The sequence below is a fragment of the Daphnia pulicaria genome, chromosome 4 (assembly GCF_021234035.1).
Source record: "Daphnia pulicaria isolate SC F1-1A chromosome 4, SC_F0-13Bv2, whole genome shotgun sequence".
In the NCBI taxonomy this organism is placed as follows: domain Eukaryota; kingdom Metazoa; phylum Arthropoda; class Branchiopoda; order Diplostraca; family Daphniidae; genus Daphnia; species Daphnia pulicaria.
The window spans coordinates 3,899,536-3,917,995 of NC_060916.1; the positions used below are offsets into that span (position 1 = coordinate 3,899,536).

An 18,460-nucleotide genomic window follows, 5' to 3' on the forward strand; every position below is an offset into this window, starting at 1 on the left:
AGGGGGGCCTTTTTTTGATCGCCTCCTCGCATCTCAGAGAAGAAATTCTTTTTTTTAAATGTTAAAATCCACTTGATTGCACAATGCGCTCGTTTTCTATTTGAAATCTACGCAACCCTTTTGAGATGTTGGTCTGGTAAAAAATAATAATCGAATGGATCGGTGGCATTTTATGGGGGTTGTCCCGGTGAATTTGATTTTTGTTTCCCCCCCCCCCCATTTCTCCTGGGGTTTTGCGGGAGTCTTGTCATCTGATGTCGGTGCGGATGGCTGCCGGTGTAACTCTCGTGGACGGAAACGATGGAAACGACCAAATAAAAGAAAATCATTTCCTCCTTTTGCCCGGCGTTTTTCTTCTCCGCAGTGTAGGGATACGGAAAATACACACACACGCCATATTGCATACATCTCCTTTGTCGTTTCGTGATTGTCTCTCGATGATTTCGTACGCAGTTTGTACATTGCAAGTCTACACGTCGTGTGTTATTATTGCGTCGACAATTTCAATCTCTCCGCTGTCTCCCATTTCATTTTCTTCTTCTTTTAAATAATTCCCCATTTTTTTCTTTTTTCGTTTGTTTTGTCGAAAAAAGTAAAAATAAAAAAAAGAATGTGCGGTTCGCGCTGTTGCGCGTTGAAATTGATGTGTAGAACTCGTTCCGTTCCGTCTTCCGTGTATGCGCCGGCCGGGTGTTTGGGTTGATGGAAATTCCGCGCTTCAACTGGCATTTAATGACATCATTATTTACGAGGGATAATACAGAACGAAGAAAGAAGAAGAAGAGCCGAACGGAAAAGAAGAAGAAGAAGATGCTGCGTGTTGTGCGCGATTCCCTTTGTATCAGTTTAGAATCAGACACACACACACACAAAAAGCGACGGAGGAAAAACAAGAGATGGGAAAAAGAAAAAAACGGAAAACTTTTTGTATTTAATGGAGGGCAAAAGAGAACTCGCTAGCTGGGCTGGCGTATGTAATACAGCAGACACACAGCGGAGCATTTATTCACAGAACAAGAAAATGTAAAAGGTTTCTATCTGCGGGGCATTCATTTTTCGTTTGGGGGGGAACAAGCGAAAAAAGAAAATAATCTTTTTGATTCATCTCTGCTGTTGGCGCGCTGCGGTCGTTCCACGGGACCAATGGCCGTGCAGTTCGCCTGTTGCCCGCCGTTCTCTTCAGCCCGGGTCTATCTCTCTACTCCCTGCCGCCGCTGTGCTGCTGCTGCAGCTGCCCGCCGCCGCCGCCGCCGTTGCTGCACTGCACGAGGAAAAATCTTTTGCTTGATGAGATTTGTAATTAGAAAACACAGAAAGACATGATGGATGCGAGCTGTATACAACAACCCGGAGAATATAAGAGAGAAGAGAAGATGGTTATTCCTTTTTTTCTTCTTCTTCTTCTTCTTCTTCTTCTCTTCGTCCCTTTTTCGAAGGAGAAACACAAAAAAGAGAAAAAAAAGATCCCCTTCTTGAAAAAGAATAAAAATAAGAAAAACAAAATAATAAATCCACCTTTTGCCTTTTGTGCGCTGCACACAGAGAGTTCTCTTATAGCCTCTTGCACGGTACGAGTCTCTTGGCTTTTGCTATCTCTTCGTCTATTTTCTTGGATTTCCCTTTCGTTTTTATTTTTATTTTTATTTTATTTTAAAATAAAATAAAAACGATTACGCGATTTCTTTGTGGAATTCTTTTTTCAGACTGGCGCTTATCTATGATTTAAAAATGTTTTTTTTTTATTCTTATTTTATTTTATCAAACGATTGGCGAATCATATAAGCCCTGCGCGGAACTCCGACCTTGGGATATTTAGAAAAGAGTTTGAATTTGTGCCATCGCTAGATGATCTGAGCGGTTGACTCTTTTCTGGTCGCGGGCGCTATTGTAATCAGATGAACAACAACAACAAAAAAACTAAAATGGAAAACAGATCGTCGTCGTCGTCGTCGTTTCGTATTTTGTTTGTTTTCCTTCCCCGGAACAGCAGCGACAGCGGCAGTCTAGCGCGCGGCTGACACACAGGTGCAACTTGCAAAATATATTCGAAGCGACTGTATATAGAATATAACCTGTTGGATATATTCAACGACACGCCAAAAAAAGAATGAAACAAGAAATAGAAAAAAATAAAGAAAATAAAACTGTAAATAAATAAATGAAAAAAAAAGACGAAAATGGAAATGCCAAAATGGAGTCGAGTCTAGTTACTTATACTACAGACTCTCTTGCTGATATGCCGTGAACGGGGTGGATCTCGTCCGAAACGGAGCTCATGCCGTCAAGTCAAAGTCATACGGGCGTTGGAATTTATGGCCTTGTTGGTTAGAGAGACTCTCTTATATATTTATATGTATTTTTGTTGTTTTCCCTTCTTCTTTTTCCCCTTTTTGTCGAAATTGAATTTCGAGATAGACCCGCGTGTCTGCTGGTGATCGCCGCCGACGAGCGCGCCCTCGGATCCATTACATTCCGTGTGTGTGTTGTACAACGTCCGTCACAAACAAGTTGGACCGATTCGATTCGTTTTTTTTTTTGTTGTTGTTGTTTTCTCTCTCTTCGGCACGACGGTGTATGTAGTATAGAGAGAGAAGAGACGAGGCCGGCAGTTGGACTTTGCTTATTCGCGCGCTTATTTCCAGTCTGCATCTGACTGACTGGCGATTGGTTGAAACTTCTTATTTTTCTTATTTTTACTTTTTCTGGCGATGGCAGAAACGCTCGCGTTGGCAAAGACATAAAAAAGGGAATCTACGGCCAAAAAGAATTGGAATGCGACGAAGAAGCGAACACATTGCAAACACAAAATAAAAAGGAAAAAATAACAAAACAGGACACGCGGTATTATTATATTTCGTTTTATTTTTTCTCTCTCTTCTGTCTTCTCTCTCTCTCTCTCCCGGTCGTCTAATAATAGAAACAAACATGTATATATATAAATCTAAAGCTCTTTTCTCTTTTTCCAGACGCCCATATGTATACACAACACACATAACATGCGAAAAAAAACGAAAAAAGACGAGATATATACTAGACACAGCACACAGCAGAGGAGAGAGAGAGAGGCGCAGCAGCAGCAGCAGCAAAAGTCGCAGAGACACAATGGGCATTACGTATTCCCGGCGCGCTGTCTAATCACGAAAATGCAATCCGTCAGCGCCCAGTTGTCTCTCTCTAGCTCTTTTTTTTTCTTCTTCAAGATAGTCCCCCTCCTCCTCCTTTCCAGATGTATTATTAGTTTTATGTTTTGTTATAGGTTGAACGGCACATCACAAGAAGGCAAAAAAGAAGAAGAAGAACCTTATGTGCTGATGATGATGCGCTGTATTGTGTAGTGGCATACGACGACCGTATCGCGTGCGTTCGCCTTTTATTGATACCATTTATCATTTCGGTTGATGATGACCATTCGTTACGCCGCGTATATAATATACAAGTCGCTGTGTGTGTGTGTTGGAGGCGCGCATACATATATACATACAGCGGCCCACGGTCTGGGAGCTATACGCGTGAAGGATCCCGTAACCGGATAATCTCCTGTTAGACACTCTGTAGGAGACTTTTACCCGAGTGTTGTTGGCTTTAGCCGACGGGTTGAAAGGCTGTAATAGGTGGAAACACTAGAGATACATTGTGTGTATTATTCCCCCGCGTTTGTTGCAGTTTGTATTTTATAATAGACAGCAGCACAGTACCGGTATTGAACCATATATCATTTGACCGGGAGATATAGCTATAGTATTTCGTGTGAATGACCCATCACATAAAATAAAACGGATGGCGCAGAGTTTCATTTGAACATGTTTTTTTTCTGAAGAAATAAAAATTGGAATCGAGCTGCTGCAAAAATAATGTTTTAAAGTTGTTGTTATTTTTTTATTGCCCGCCGGGCTGCGGACAATTGATGGATATATGAAAAAATGGAGTGTCGGGTTGATTATCGCGAGAAGAAGAAGAAAGAAGAAGAAAAAAAAAAAGAGTTCAGAAAAATTGCAGTTTTTTTTTAATTTAAAAAAATATAATTCGTGGATGCCGAATCATTTTCTGTTAATTTATTTTTCCATCAGAAGCTTTGATGGCCGTTGGCGTTAACTGTCGTCGGATGATGATTCACCGCATTGAATATTTTATTTCGCCTTATTGTTGTTTTTTTCCTTATTGTATTTGCCCGTTGTTTTAATTTTATTCAAAAACAAATTTAAAAAATACTGATCATCTTATAAATTTATTTTCCCCAAAATTGGAATGAATTCGTCCTCTAACGAGGTTGTTCTTCAGGATAGCTCCCATCACCTTCTGATTCACCAACACCTACGCGCATACCGGCTTGCTTCCAGTTGTCTCTTGTTATAAACAAGTGATTTTTCGTTCGTCTTTGGCTGGTATAGACATAAAAGACATAGGCAAAGGGGGGAATCACTGAAGATATAGAAAAACCAGTTCCTTGTATATCGTCTACTACAACACAGACAGTGTCGGTCGAGTCTGTTTTTTGTTGTTGTCGTAGTTATACTACACTAAACAATTCTTTTTATCCCGGCCGTGTTCAGAATTTATAGACGACCGATTGTCGTGACGTGATATCAAACAAACTCTTGAGAAAAATATTCGTCCAACAACAAGAAGAACAACAACGAAAAAAGGAGCAGAGACTCTCGCTATATAGCCAAAAAGAAACAACAACAAAAAAACACAGAACAACAACACAAAGTAAGGCGATCGTTTCGAGCGATTGCCTATCACCTGACTCGGGGTTCTACACCGTGTTTTCTAAGATTTTTATTTCGTCTGGGGTTGTTGTTTTTTTTTCTTCTTCTTCTTGTTTTTAGATATATATATGTTATACCTATACAGTATATAGGAGAGAATGATATCTCTTGTATGTGAACCCGCACACACAAACAAACAGTCGGACGCGGCGAGAAATGCATTCCCGCGTCGGTTCTCTCCACACAGATTGCCATCTTCAGTTCTTCACGAATGTCTTGTTTTTTTCTTTCTTTTTTTAAAAAAAAACTTCTCTTCTTCTTGTTTCTTTTTCTCTTTTTCTTTGAGGCTCGTAGACAAATAATAATAATGATGGTGGCCGGCGTGACCGTGAAAGAAAATCTCCAACAGATGGCTCCATCTTGTTTGAAATGAACTCATTTCCATCACACCCATCGTCCAACACCCAGGGACACACACTTATTATTATTATACATATACATATTTTTCTCTGTACATTATTTCTTTTTTGTCTTTCGTATTATTTTTAATCGGAGCACATAATCACGATAACAATGTATGTGTCGGGAGGGGGGTTTATGATTACACCTAACCCAGGGTATATAGTAGGAGATATAGTGTAGCTTCTCCTATTGGTCGACGAGTTTCTCGACAGGCGATATCCAACTGCAACACAGTCACAGCGTATGGAAAAGTGTGAAAAAAATAAGGTGGCAGAGAACCGGAAAGGAAACGACATGAGTCCTCCCTGTTTTTCAAAAAAAAAAAAGACAATTTCCAAATAATAAAAAAGGGGAAAAAACAAAATTCCATGTGAGCAGCCGTGGGATGATGAGATATATCTATCCGTACTGTGCTGGTTGACTGGCCGAGTGTGCCAGCACAGCACACCAAACCTTATAGCTCTATAGATCTGTTTAACCAGTTGTAGAAAGAAAATGACATACACACACACCGTCCGCTTCCTCTATAGAAATAAAAAAAAGAAACAAAGTCGAATGTATAGGTGATTATCGATTGTGTGTCTCTCTCTTTCCGATGATGAAGAATTTATTTTTGCTGTATGGCCGTCGTCCCCCCCCGTTGACAAACTCGGCAGGGGCGGGTTGTGTGCTCGGTCGTCCGGTTGGTGTGTGTAGTGCGCCAACACGCAACACGTCCGCACATGTACACACTTTGATCGACTGCTGCGCGACGTTGGATATACACTACAATATAATACAATTTTTGTTTCTTTTTCCCACTGATATATTGCGATTCGCCTGCGTTGATGTGCCGGTGTGTGTGTGTCGTGTGCAGCCGGAAGTCGACCGAAAATTTCCCCCCTCCAAAGAAAAAAAGAAGAGAGGGCCGCTGCTAGTAGCTGCCAACCGGAGCAGCCATCCTACCGTGTTGGCCGTCCGCTCGCTGCTGCTGATGACGGAGGCCAAAGGCGGAAGGAAAAAGACTATAGGCTGTTCTCTGTGCACATCCAACAAATTTTTGACTTGCTACAACTTTTTCCTTTTTTTCTTTTTTTGGCTCGGCTTGGTTTTTTGGCTGGCGGGCGTTGGGTCGTTTGTCAGCCAGCTGGTGCGCGCGACCGATAAGAAAAGAAAACCCCAAAAAAAAAATTATTTATAAAAATGAAAGAAAACGGGAACCCCCCTCCATCGAATGGAAGGAACCGAAAGAAAAAAATAAATGAAATAGACTGAATTTAATGTGTCTAAAAAGAAAAAAAGAAAAAAAAATGTTCAAAAAGACAAGAGAGGAAGGAAGGAGGGATATAGTTGAGCCTCCTGGCGCTGTATATGTGTACAGCTCTGGATGCCCTTTCTCACTCTTGCTTATGTAATCTATTTCTTTCGCCTTTCCCTTATTATATTTTTTCTTCTTCTTCTTTCTTTCTCATTCCCCCCCCCCCCCATCGACTCTATAGCCACTTGAAAAATCGAGACCCATCAGCACACTTGATTCAGATTAATGCCGACCGACGCGCTCCCACCATCCGCCAGTCAGCTCCTTCCACCAGCTCCCGCGCCATCAGCAGCCCCCCGAGAAGAAGAGAGAAAGAAAAAAACGCACCACCACACTATCTTCACGCGCAGACACACAAACAGACACGACCAACCAGAAAGAGAGACCCCCGGCTGCTTGGCTGAAAAACACATTTTTCTACTTATTATTATTATTTTCTTATTTTTATTTTTTCAAGCGAAAAAAATCAAAAAAATAATAATATTCCAAATTTAATTTGAGTTTTCAAATAAAAAATGACGTCTTCTCCTTTTTTTTCTCAATCCCAAAAAAAGCACAACTGTGCTGCCGGCCATGTATAACCTAACCCGAAATGAAATTTCCTTCCAGTGATGAATATTCTATACGAGAAAGAGTAGTAGTCTGTTGAAATGAGCAAAGAAAAATTCATTTCCAATCTACTCGCAGTTTAATCCGAACGGTGTCGAGTTGTTTCTCACTGTCATTTCTTCTTTCGCCATTAAATATACGAAGAACACAATCAAAGACGTTCTTCTTCTTATTGATGCAATGTTGTTCTCACACACAATTGTCCAGGGTGTTTAAGCATTCCAGACGCGTCGAGAGAGCCAACCAGACGGTGGCGAACGTAATCACCAGGTGTGTGCCAGGAGGAATCTCTGCAAGAATCAAAGAAGAAAAAAAACAAAAGAATAACCTGTTAATATACGCGGTCTCCCTTTCAATGTCCAATTGCTTCGTTTAAAAACATTCAAACGTTTGCAGCCAATAGAATCAAAGAATATCAGAACGAAAAAAAAGGGAAAATCAAACTCTATTTATAAATATCGTCATAATAATATATTGATGGAATAAGCCAGTAGTGCTGTGTCTATTTTATTCATGGGGATGTGTATAGTGTACATACAAGCGAGCTAGCCCGGCATTGTAATTCGCCGATAGCGAGAGCGTGGATGACGAAATCTCTCTCGTCCCTTTTTCGTCGGGTGGCACCACCGACTTTTATATGCGCGTCTACGTGACGTGTACACACATACGAAACTTATAATGAAAGAGTTTCCAAATCACACAGCCACTATATATATACACGATGGGGTTTTTTTTCCTCGCTGTGTTGCTGCTGGACAGTCGAGATAGAAAGGACGCCAACAACCTACATATATCGTCATTGACGAATTAAAATAAAAGGTGTGACTCCCGTAGTCTGTCTGTGTAATTTATTTTCGTTGTGTTGAAAAGGAAAAACTCTTAAAATAAATTTTGGGTTTTTTTTTTTCATTTCATTTCAATAAAATGGACAATTTCGCACACGAGTGTATGTCGGCATTGATTGGGAATCAAAGTCACACATCACACCGACGGCGACGACCGGACGGTTATTTGACTATATTCTATAAATACGAGCCATTAACTCTTTTCGGACGTCTCATTCAACAGCGGGAGGGAGGGGGGCTATATAGAAGAGGGTTGCCCAATGGCTCTTTCTCCTTTAAAAAAAACTTGTGTGTGTGTCCAAATGTCCCTATTCCGTTCCAAGTAATGAGCCATGATTCGAAATGTCTGTGTAGAATAACATCCGCCGTTTCATTCTCCCATCGGCACACATTCATCTCTTCTTCTTCTTCTTCATCTTCTTCTTCTATTGTGGATGATTATAAATGGGGAGAATCGCTCATTTCGGTTGGTTGGGACTCTCGTAATATCTGCCGGCCGCCGATGTAATAGTAACGACGGCGGTCATTATTCGTTTCGAATTCATCGGGAAAACGATAACAATAAAAATAAAAAAGGAGATAATCATCAAAAAAAGACAATAAAAAGAAAGACACGAGGTTATTTCAGAACGGAAAATGAGATTGCCATAGCAGGGCCTATATAAATGCTTCAAACTAAAAAAAAAAGGAATTATAAATGTATTATAACCGGCATAGTTGTTCATCTTGTTGGTGGTTGGTCCGTGTATACGCACTTGTACACGACGCGCCAATAGGCTAAAAGGTCAGTCGACAAGTTGGTGGAGGAATAAACACTACTAAAAGAAAAAGAAAAAACAAAAAGTTGAAACGATGGCACATTTTGAAACTGGCGGGCTCTCGCTCACGATCGTTTATCTACAAATGGCTGGTGATTCTCGAGTTTTTGAAACACATGGCCATCTCTCTTATCTCCCAAACTCTTCTATTCGCTCGGCAGACAAGCAACTACACACAACGGCAGCTCGGCAGCAGCAGCAAACAACAACAACAACAATTTCTTCTTCCTCCTTTTCATTTGGCTCTTCAAAAATTAAAGATTCTCAAAAAGACGAGAGAGAGAGAGAAAATTGAGTGTATCTGCTCTCAAGCTCGTTAAGTCATCATCGTCGCTCATCTCTCACCGAAAAAAAGCTGCTGCCCTGCATTACAAGAGGATTTTCAATTCTTTGGCTCCTCCTATTTTCATCGTCTCTCTCAACACTTTGCATTGCCGACTCCATCCCCAACCCCCCTCCATTCTTTATATATCAGAACATTTTTTGTTTTTTGTTTTAATTTAAAGTTGGGATTTCTCTGACGTTCGTTTATTTCTGATTATTATTATACGGAGGGAAATGCCAAGGGAAAACTAAATCTCTTTCGCCCCCTTCTTCTTCTTTTCTACTGGATGGAAAAGAAAGAAAGAAAGAAAAGATAGATATATATGTACGTACATATTGTCTATATAACCCACCGAACGCCATTTGTGTCTAAGCTCCGAGCCTAACGAATTAGGTCGGACGAGTTGATGAGACTCTCTCGGATTTTTAATTGGGAGGGTTGAATAATAATAAGAGCAGCAGCAGCGAGCAACGCGCCGTGTACTGAACAGAAACGGGAGCTGCCGCTGAAGGGCATATATCTAGGAGCCCGAGAGCAAGGAGTATTGCGGCGCTGAACTGCTGATGAGAAAGAGGAGCCGAAAGAAACAAGACGATGCTCCTTTTTTCTTTCTTTTCTTTTCTTGATTCGGTGAGGGTTTCATGTCATTAAAGCGACAGCAGAATAACCCGCGCGCCAGCGGCCCCCGTTGGGCTGGTGCGATTGAAATCGACGCGAAATAATCGTCTATAGCATATCAGGAGCTCTCTGATGGTGAGTGGAGAAAAGAAAAGAAAAGGAGACATTCGGGGGCGTCGTTAATATTGATTAGGCAACACTGCTGCTGCAGCTGCTGCCAAAGAAATTGCCCAGTAAAATTCAAATGCTCACAGGGTATAATACATTCAATGATGTGCCAAATAAGAGCAAACTCCTAAAAGATAAACAAACAAAAAAGAAACTGGTTAGGAGAGGACGTGTGTGCCTGTCTCAGTCTCAATCGAATTCTGTCGCCCGGACGGAAATCAATTCTGCCACCGGAGCTCATCGCCCATTCGTGAGCGTTTGACCGAGTTGAATAAAAAAAAAACGCGCTCGAATAATTCAAGTGGCTGAAAAATGGATCGTTGGGCGATATATACTACTCACACTCGCAGCACGCATTCTGCAACTACATCAAGTAAATATATGCGACACACGGAATCTATATACAGCCAGGAGAGAGAGAGAGAGTCTATAGTAGCGTCAAGTGGAGTGTACTCTATATACGACTACTACTACTAGACTATAGTTTCACGTCTCTATAATGGAGTAATATAGTCGCATTAGCCGGCAACAAGTCTCTCACTAGCTCTCTCTGCTCGATCCGCTCTTTTCAGAGCTGCTGTACACATCACGTCAATTACCATAAATCAAGGATGCAGCGTCGCCCTGTATATATGTTACTTGGCAGCAGCTCACATGATCACATCACACCTAAAAATTCACAAGTGCTCTGCTCTTATATACTGTACTTGTACCCCTAGTAGTTGAGAGTCTATAGAGCGCTGGGTTGGCTGATGCCCAGAAATCTAAGGTGAAATCTCTTCTTCTTCTTTTTATCTCCCCCCCCTCTTTCTCAATCTCGTATAGAGAACTAGAGCTTTATATTATGGCGGTGCTCACATCTACAGAGTAGATGCAAACGGGCGCAAATATAATATATATAAGGGGTTGAATGGCGCAGTCTAACTAGAGTGGGCGAAGAGTGCATCAGGGGGGTGAATAATGAGCCGCATAATCTCTACATAGCGAAGAAAACGAGAATAAAAATAAGTGGCGTACTACTACTACTACTACTGCTCGTTTTTTGACTTACTTATATGGCCGAGCTATATAACTCTGACACGCTCTCTCTCGCCAAGCTGTTATAAAAACCCTGTACTATAAAGTTTTTATATATAGTTGACGGGCTGGTTTTTTTGTTGATCCAGCGTCGAATAGGCCTAAACTTGGCGAGTCCAATTGGGCCCGTGTTTGTTTGCCATCATCTCTATTATGCTATTATTATTATTACGTGATGCAGATGTGTAGAGACACTATAGAGTATATAATGAATTTGTCGTGTTGTAGGGAAGTGCTGCTGCTGCTGGTGGCCGGTGTATAGGCGCATTTTCTCGCTAATGCTGGACTGCTGGACATGCCGTTTGCTTATTATACGGATGCCACCGTCGTCGACGCGCGTGGAGCTGCTGCGCTGGGCGTCGCTGTTGAGAGACTTGTTCATAATAGAAGAGGAAAGCGTCTCTTTCTATCTCTCTTCTCTTGTAGTAGTAGCTATCTAGTCACTGGGGCCGGCCGCTCAGGAATGTTTTTATTTTATTTTATTTTTTCTCTTCTGCGCCCTGTCCGTTGGCGCCTTCCAAAAAGGCGGACAGCACAAAACAAAAACCTCTCCGTTTCCCCCCATGCGCGTGTGTGCTGGGCGAGCTAGAGCGACTGTATACATCAACAGACACGAGCAGCAGCAGCAGCAGCAGCTCTATACCGTCTCAGAGAGCGAAAACAAGAAATAAACGTCCGTCCCCTTGAAAATGAAAAAAAATAAAATAAAATCAAGAAGAAGAAGAAAAGTCCTCGGAAAAGTTATTCTAGTCCGACCGTGTCTGTTTGCGCTTTCCGAGAGTCCTAGTTGAGAGAGAGAGTGCGTATTTATAGCTGAATAGATTCGGTTGCATTGATATATATAAATATATATATAAACACCGTGACATTACCACGGAAGAGAGATAGACGGAGGAGAAAGAAAGAAGGGAGAGAGATTCGTTTATTTAAACTGTCTCCAGCACGTTCTTGTGCGTCGGCCCAGGTGACGCTTGCACTCTCTTTCTCTCTCTCACCGGGCTTGTTTTTATTTTATTTTGTCTTTTTTTTTTCTTTTCGCTTTTATCCCGCGTGACTCTCTTCTTCCCCTCTCTCTCTCACTCGGAAATCGATTGACACGTTTCAGAGCTTCTCCCTCCATTTTGGCCGGAGAGACTTGATCCAGACTAGACTACTACATCTATACAGCAGCAAAGAGAAGTCTATAGACTACATACCCAAGTTATATGGAGTCCCGCTGTTGCTAAGAAAATAATAGGACGCCTTATATACGCGCGTGTGTGTGTACCTGAACGACTTTCGTCTGTGTGTACACACAACGTATACGTAGACGTGGTATACGTGAAGGGAGAGATAAGAGAAATGGGACTGAGTGCATCCGTATCGATCGCCCGTCTCTTATAGACGTTACATAGACACACACCAAAAACGGCCATTTCTATACGCCGTTAACGACCGGTCATTCGGTCAAATGTCTCGCGGTCCAAATTTTTCCCGCCCGCCCATTTGATTTCAAATATTTTCGTTTAGATATAAAAGAGGGGGGGTGGGTTAGCCTATTTTGCCGCCTAGTTTTATTTTTTTCAAATGTGAAGAAAACAAAACATGATGATCGATCGGTGGATAGACGTCTTCAACATCAGTCTTCACTCGGGCCTTATTTCTTAAACTATGCGACCGCCCCCTTTTGACTAATATCTAGAGACAACCAGCTAAAAAGGATTATCATAGGTGTTGAAAAGAGAGAAAAGAAGAAGAAAAAAAAAACGCGTGTAGTTATTATATAACACAGCTATTTGTCCGACAATAATCTTTGTAATTTGACATCACTCCATCCTCCCGCGCGTGATCTTCTTTGATTTCCCAAATAAAAAAAATAAAGAATTTCTGTCCGAAAATGGGTGTGTCATAAGGAAATCTAAAATAAATATTTATTATAATAATATACTCAATTTTTAGGTTTTTATTTTTATTTTTTATTTTCGGTTTGTCTTGGATATAAGGAAATTTCTTATCTGCCGCTGTATAGTCGCTGTCACGGAATCCGATCACGGTACGAGAACGGTGAAGGAATTTCCCGCCAAGCGGGAAGTCTTTTTCTTTAACACAAATAAGAAAAAAAAAAAAATAAGAAAAAACGTCTGCGTGACTTTTGACGACGCGGAGATCGTTCACACATCTCAATCTCTCCGGGTTCTCTCTCTCTCTCTCTCCACACACACACTGTGTATAGTGTATAATATAGCCTGGATGGAGAGAGAGGCCAAAGCTTATGGAAGAAGAGGGAATATAACCAAACGGTCGGTCGGTCGGCACGTAACAGTTGCTCACACGCCGAGAGTCACGAACAAAAGGGAGACAAATGTAGGGCTATATCTCTTGATTTAGCGCTCTCTCTCTCTCTCTATCTATATGTGTGTGCTAGCTGTAGCGCTGGTATTATAATAGACATGTCGTCTGCTGGCCCGATTCCCTATATCCTATTTCTTTCCAGCTTATAAGATATTGGGAGAGAGTAGAAGAAGAAGAAGACACTTTTTCATCATTTGATCTTTATTGATGGACGGGTTCCTTCGACAGATGACACACACACACACAGCGACGAATGTTTCGGCGTATTTTCAAGTGGGGGCCCATCGAATATCGTTGACGTTCCAATCAAACGGAGGGGCTGACAGTTTTTCTTTTTTAATTTCCCGATCGGGGATATTGTGGAAATGATTTTCGGTTGTTCACTAAAATGTTTTTATTCTTATTTATTTATTTTGTTGTTTGAGGCTGTTGCTGCATTGCCGTCGTTTGTCTATTGGATGCCACAGGAGATGTCGCCGGGAGCGTGATTGGATGTGATCGTCGGCGATGATGGATCACGGGCGTCGACTTTTGATCTTCTTTTGGGTGCTGCTGTGCTGAAGATATTTTTTGGAAAATAGGGACCCGAAAAATACATATAAACATCACGACGTGTGTGTGTGCTCTCGTGTGTACCTCGATTGTTAAAAGGAGGCGCATCGATCGGCGGCGTTTGATCAAAAAATGATTTTCCTTTTTATTTCAAGGTTTGATGGATATAAGGGCGGTGACCGCCATCTTTCAATCCAGTTAGCTGTGATTGTTATTGTGATTTTTTTTCTTTTTATTATTTTGCTTTCCTATACATCGGTGATGTGTCTCGTATTGTGTCGCCCGCTGAGAAAATCGAGGGACACGGCCGAGTGAAAAAGCTAAAAAGTTTCAAGTTCGCTTCTTTCTTCTTCTCCCTATAGCTACACAGCACATAATATAACGTACAGCGAAAAATAACTGCGGCGCCTTTTTTCCTCTCTATTTTCCTGGTGTGCCGTCTCGAATAATATGGACTCTCTAACACAACATGCTGGCTGGGCCATGGCGATCGATGTTTTCCACCGCGCTTCACCGACCAGTGCCCCATAGTACATAGACACACAGCGACTAGAGAACTGGTAAAAGACTCTGTGCTCTGTGCTGGAGCTGTGGAATGAAAAGAGAAAGAGGGGGGGGACCCGGAGAGAGAGAGATCTATATATGTATATACGAAGCCGAGGGTGAGAAATCTGGTAATGCACTCAAGTAGAAACGTCAGTTGAACTGATTCGATTTCGCGTGCTTCATGCTGTTTGGAACCCTCCTAACTTCTTCTTCTTCTTCCTCTTCTTCTTTTTCCCTATACAACACAACAGTGCACCCCGCTGTCTTGGACCCTAGCTGCTCCTTACTGCTCCTCCTACGCCGCAGTCAACTGTCCTGATTTTTTGTGGGGGGGCGCAAAAGAAGGAGGAGGAGGAGCATTCATAGGTTGGGGTAAAATGAGAAAAAAAAGTCCCCAAAATCTCTTCTTCTTCTTTTGTGTATTTTAAAATTCCTTTTAATCATTTTTTATTTTCTGCATTCCTTTTTATTTCAATATACTACTACGTTCTTTTGTTTATGTAGAGTTCCATGTGTCGTTTCTTATTTTTTAAGTCAAAAGTTTCCTGGTCGATCAGCAACAGCCATGACCGCGGTATTACAGTTCGGGATATTATTATTATTGTAGACCAGCAGCAGAGGAGGACATACCAGGAAGAAAATTGCTGCTATTTTAGAATTTTTTTTTTTTTTTTGGTCTTGTTTGTGTTGTTATGTTTTCTCCACGTCTTATAATCAAGTAGGGAAAAAGAAGAAGAAGAAGAAGAAAAGTATTTATTTATCTTTTTCTCTCTTTCTCTCTGTGACCACAGCAGAACGGCGTTGGCGTCATCAGCCGGTGACAAATCTTGGGAATGAACTGATTGCGCTGCGCAACACATTTCTTTCTTTTTCTTTTTCCTTTTTTTCTTCTTCTTCTTCTTCTTATTCTTAAAGGCGGGCGTGTCGACTGGGAACCCGTCGCGACGACAACGACATTCTCTGTTCCAGTTGTTGTTGTTGTTGTGTGTCGGAAATTCCACGAGTGCTGGGCACAAGAGAAAAGAGAATCAGAAACACCTGAGCGCCTTCTGATTCTCAGATTTTCTTCCCCATCACCTTGTCCGCATTTCTCCGCCGCGTCCTCTTCCTCAACAGATAATCAATTCTCTTCTGCTGCTGCAACTGTATAGCCTAACGACAGTCAACTTTTATGGACGACCATTTTTTTAAACTCGACAAATAAATCACGCAGACTATGTGTGTGCGCGCGTAGAGAGAGCTAGAGAAAGACTATGGGCTTGTATACTATCGCATTGATGCCCGATACGAGTTATGTTGACACGGCAACTGTTCCGTCAGCACAGCACCTTTAAATATTTCATTTGGGCCGGGCCGGGCCGGCAGCAACAAGCACATTTGGAGACGCACAAATTTTTATTTTTTATTTTATTTTGTTTGGTGCTGCTGGTCACGGACTTGTGATTTGATTCCATCGCAATTGATGTGTTGTGCATACATGTAGACGTACACCGGGGGCCTACATACCCCAACGGCCGGAAGTCCATCCACGGCGGTGGCGGCAGTGGCGGCAGCGACTGCCGGCGCGGCGGGAACGTGGAAAAAATATATCCCGTCGCGTTCGGGAATGTTTTTTCTGAGCTGCTTCTTTTTCCCCCTACTGTATTTTGTTTCTCTCTTTTGGGTTTTTGGGGTTTTTATTTTATTTTATTTTGTGATGAGGGTCCCTCTCGCTGTGTGTGGCATTTTCATTGGAAATTGCCAGTTTAGTCGAGGCAACATTCCGGTTAGGTAACCGGCCAAACGAAAAATAACAACATTTTTCTTTGGCTTCCCGCTTATATTCTTCTTCTTTTAAAAAGTAGAAGAAGAAGATGGCGAAATGTATTTTTCGCGTGAAGCGCGGCTCTCGCGCGGTGAAAAGAACAAAAAAGATGTTTTCCTCGAAAGAAAACGAAAAGAGATTTACGACCATTTGCTATACAAGACGTGTTGGGTTACTTTTTCGACTTTTTTGTTTTGTTTTGTCTAATAATTTTTATTTCCTTCCCGTTTTGGGTGTTTGTGTTTGTGTTTGTGCGATGTGATCTTCTTTTCGCCCGTCTTTACTCTTCCATCGGCCAACCAAAAAAGCTGATACAGTTGGTGTGTGCGTGTAGTACTTTGACGGCGGGGTCATTCGAACCTCGTTGGGCAAAACAGAGCATTAAAAGCCATGGGGGCCAGCGTCGGAAAAATTCAAACCCAAAAAATTGTCAAATAAAAACCCGTTTTTCTATTTCATTTTCTCCGTGTGTCTTATTCTATTTTTCTGCGAAGCTACCAGCACAGCTCCTCCTTCTACCGAAGGAGCAGTAGCACTTTGCGATCATTCTCCCGATCTCACAGCACAGCTCCTCTTTCTCCGAAAAAGAGTTTGTGTATAAATGTGCTGACTTGTGCTGTGTCTCTTTTTTTCTTATTTTTTTGACGTGGCGCTTTTAAGTCGTTGAATTATCTGCGGTCACCGGCTGTCCGTTTTGTATATACAGTCTAAACACACACACATGGCACACATGTACACTATACATACTACTAGCTAGCTTTACACCACTCTGGGCTCTATATGTGTTTGTGGATATAGGAAGGGGATTTAACACTCGAGACCTTCTCATTCTTACCAATTTTGACTAGCTCTTCTCTCTTTTCTTTTTACGAGATTGATCGATCGTAAAAGCTACTCACAGGGCTGCTGATGATACGATAGAGGTTTTTCTCTCTCTTTCTCTTTCTTTTCTCTGATGGTTGGTTTCCCTTTTTTTTTTCATTTTACGGCCGGTCATATAAAATAGTTTTTTGCCCCCTTGGTGGAAAATGGCCCATCTAGTCGACCACCTCACGCTCTTTTCCGCTGCTGCTGTTGCAACCATCACCTTGGCAGAAAAACAGCAGGTCAGAGAAGAGTCTGAGGATGAAGCTGACCAGGGGGTTTAGAAAGAAGAACAAAAAAATTCGTAATAATATAGGGACATGGTCTCTAGCCCCTCAAAAAAGCTAAAGTTTTGCAAGAAGAAGAACAAGTCATTTTCCAACTCTGTGTGACCGAGAGGGGAAAAATAAAGGCCGGTCGACCCGTAACAGCGTAACATTATAAAAGAGAAGGGAGACGACAGTTGTGCTGTTCAAGATGTTGGGTCAGCATCAGAAGCAGCCAGAGTCAACTGAGCCAGCAGCAGCAGCAGCCCAGCATCTGAAGGAAAAGAAAAACACACACACACACAAACACCACAAGTCCATATAAAGTCATAAAAATGTTTCCAAGTCAGCCTCCGTTCCTTGTTATAAGCCATTCTTTTTCTATTCTTCTCTTTTCTTTCTCTCTTATTTCCCTGTATAGCTGCTCGCTGGCGTCCCTCTCTCCGTGTGTGGGCATCCGGGTTGAGGATGTCGAAAGAAAAACGAAACAAAAGACCACAGGTTCGATAGTCGTCGTCGTCGTCGTCCAGCAAATGAAAATATGTAAAAGAGGGGACCGACCACGCACAAGCACTCACTTATCCAGCATCCGATCCGTTTCAGGAAAACAAAAAATCTAACCGGCCAAAAAATGTATTTCTAGAAGAGGGGGGAAAAGATTTTAAAATCTTCTTTGTCGATCAAAAAAGAAAAAAAAGCCAATGGGAAAAAGAAATTGGCATCTGTATATGTACTACAGTCGCCATCGTTCCGCTTCAATAATTGGATTCGGTTAAAATTTTTTATTCTTTTTCTTGTAGATCTGCGCGCGTATTGCCTTTCGCTGGACGTGCGGAATATGAGATCTACGCCGGAAGGAGAGGCCAAAAAAAAAAAGGATAGGGCGAAGGGTTTATAAAGGCAATAAGGGAAAACTCATCCAGCTGTGTGTGTGTGTGTATCGAAAGGGAATTAAAAGAAAAGCAACTGTGGCTAGTATATCCCCAGGAAGGTATTAGAGTGGTCTCTCTATGTGTACATATATACGTGGGGGGGTCCGAAATCCAAATGGCTATTCGACTCTGATGTCAGGTATATCCTATAGCTATACATTGAAAGAAAAAAAAGGAAAAAAGAAAAGAGATCTTTAGTTCTTTTGAGACCTTCTTAACACAAGAGGAAAAGAAAAT

At 41.7% G+C, this 18,460-nt stretch overlaps 1 long non-coding RNA gene across 1 annotated transcript; it reads right to left on the reverse strand.

Moving 5' to 3' along the window:
• Positions 1-6,996: 6,996 nt before the first annotated feature.
• On the reverse strand, positions 6,997-9,067 carry LOC124335891. The gene is made up of 3 exons (XR_006916934.1): positions 8,810-9,067; positions 8,632-8,740; positions 6,997-7,367 (listed from the first exon to the last, which is right to left on the reverse strand). It is a non-coding gene; the product is annotated as an uncharacterized LOC124335891 (long non-coding RNA).
• Positions 9,068-18,460: the final 9,393 nt, after the last annotated feature.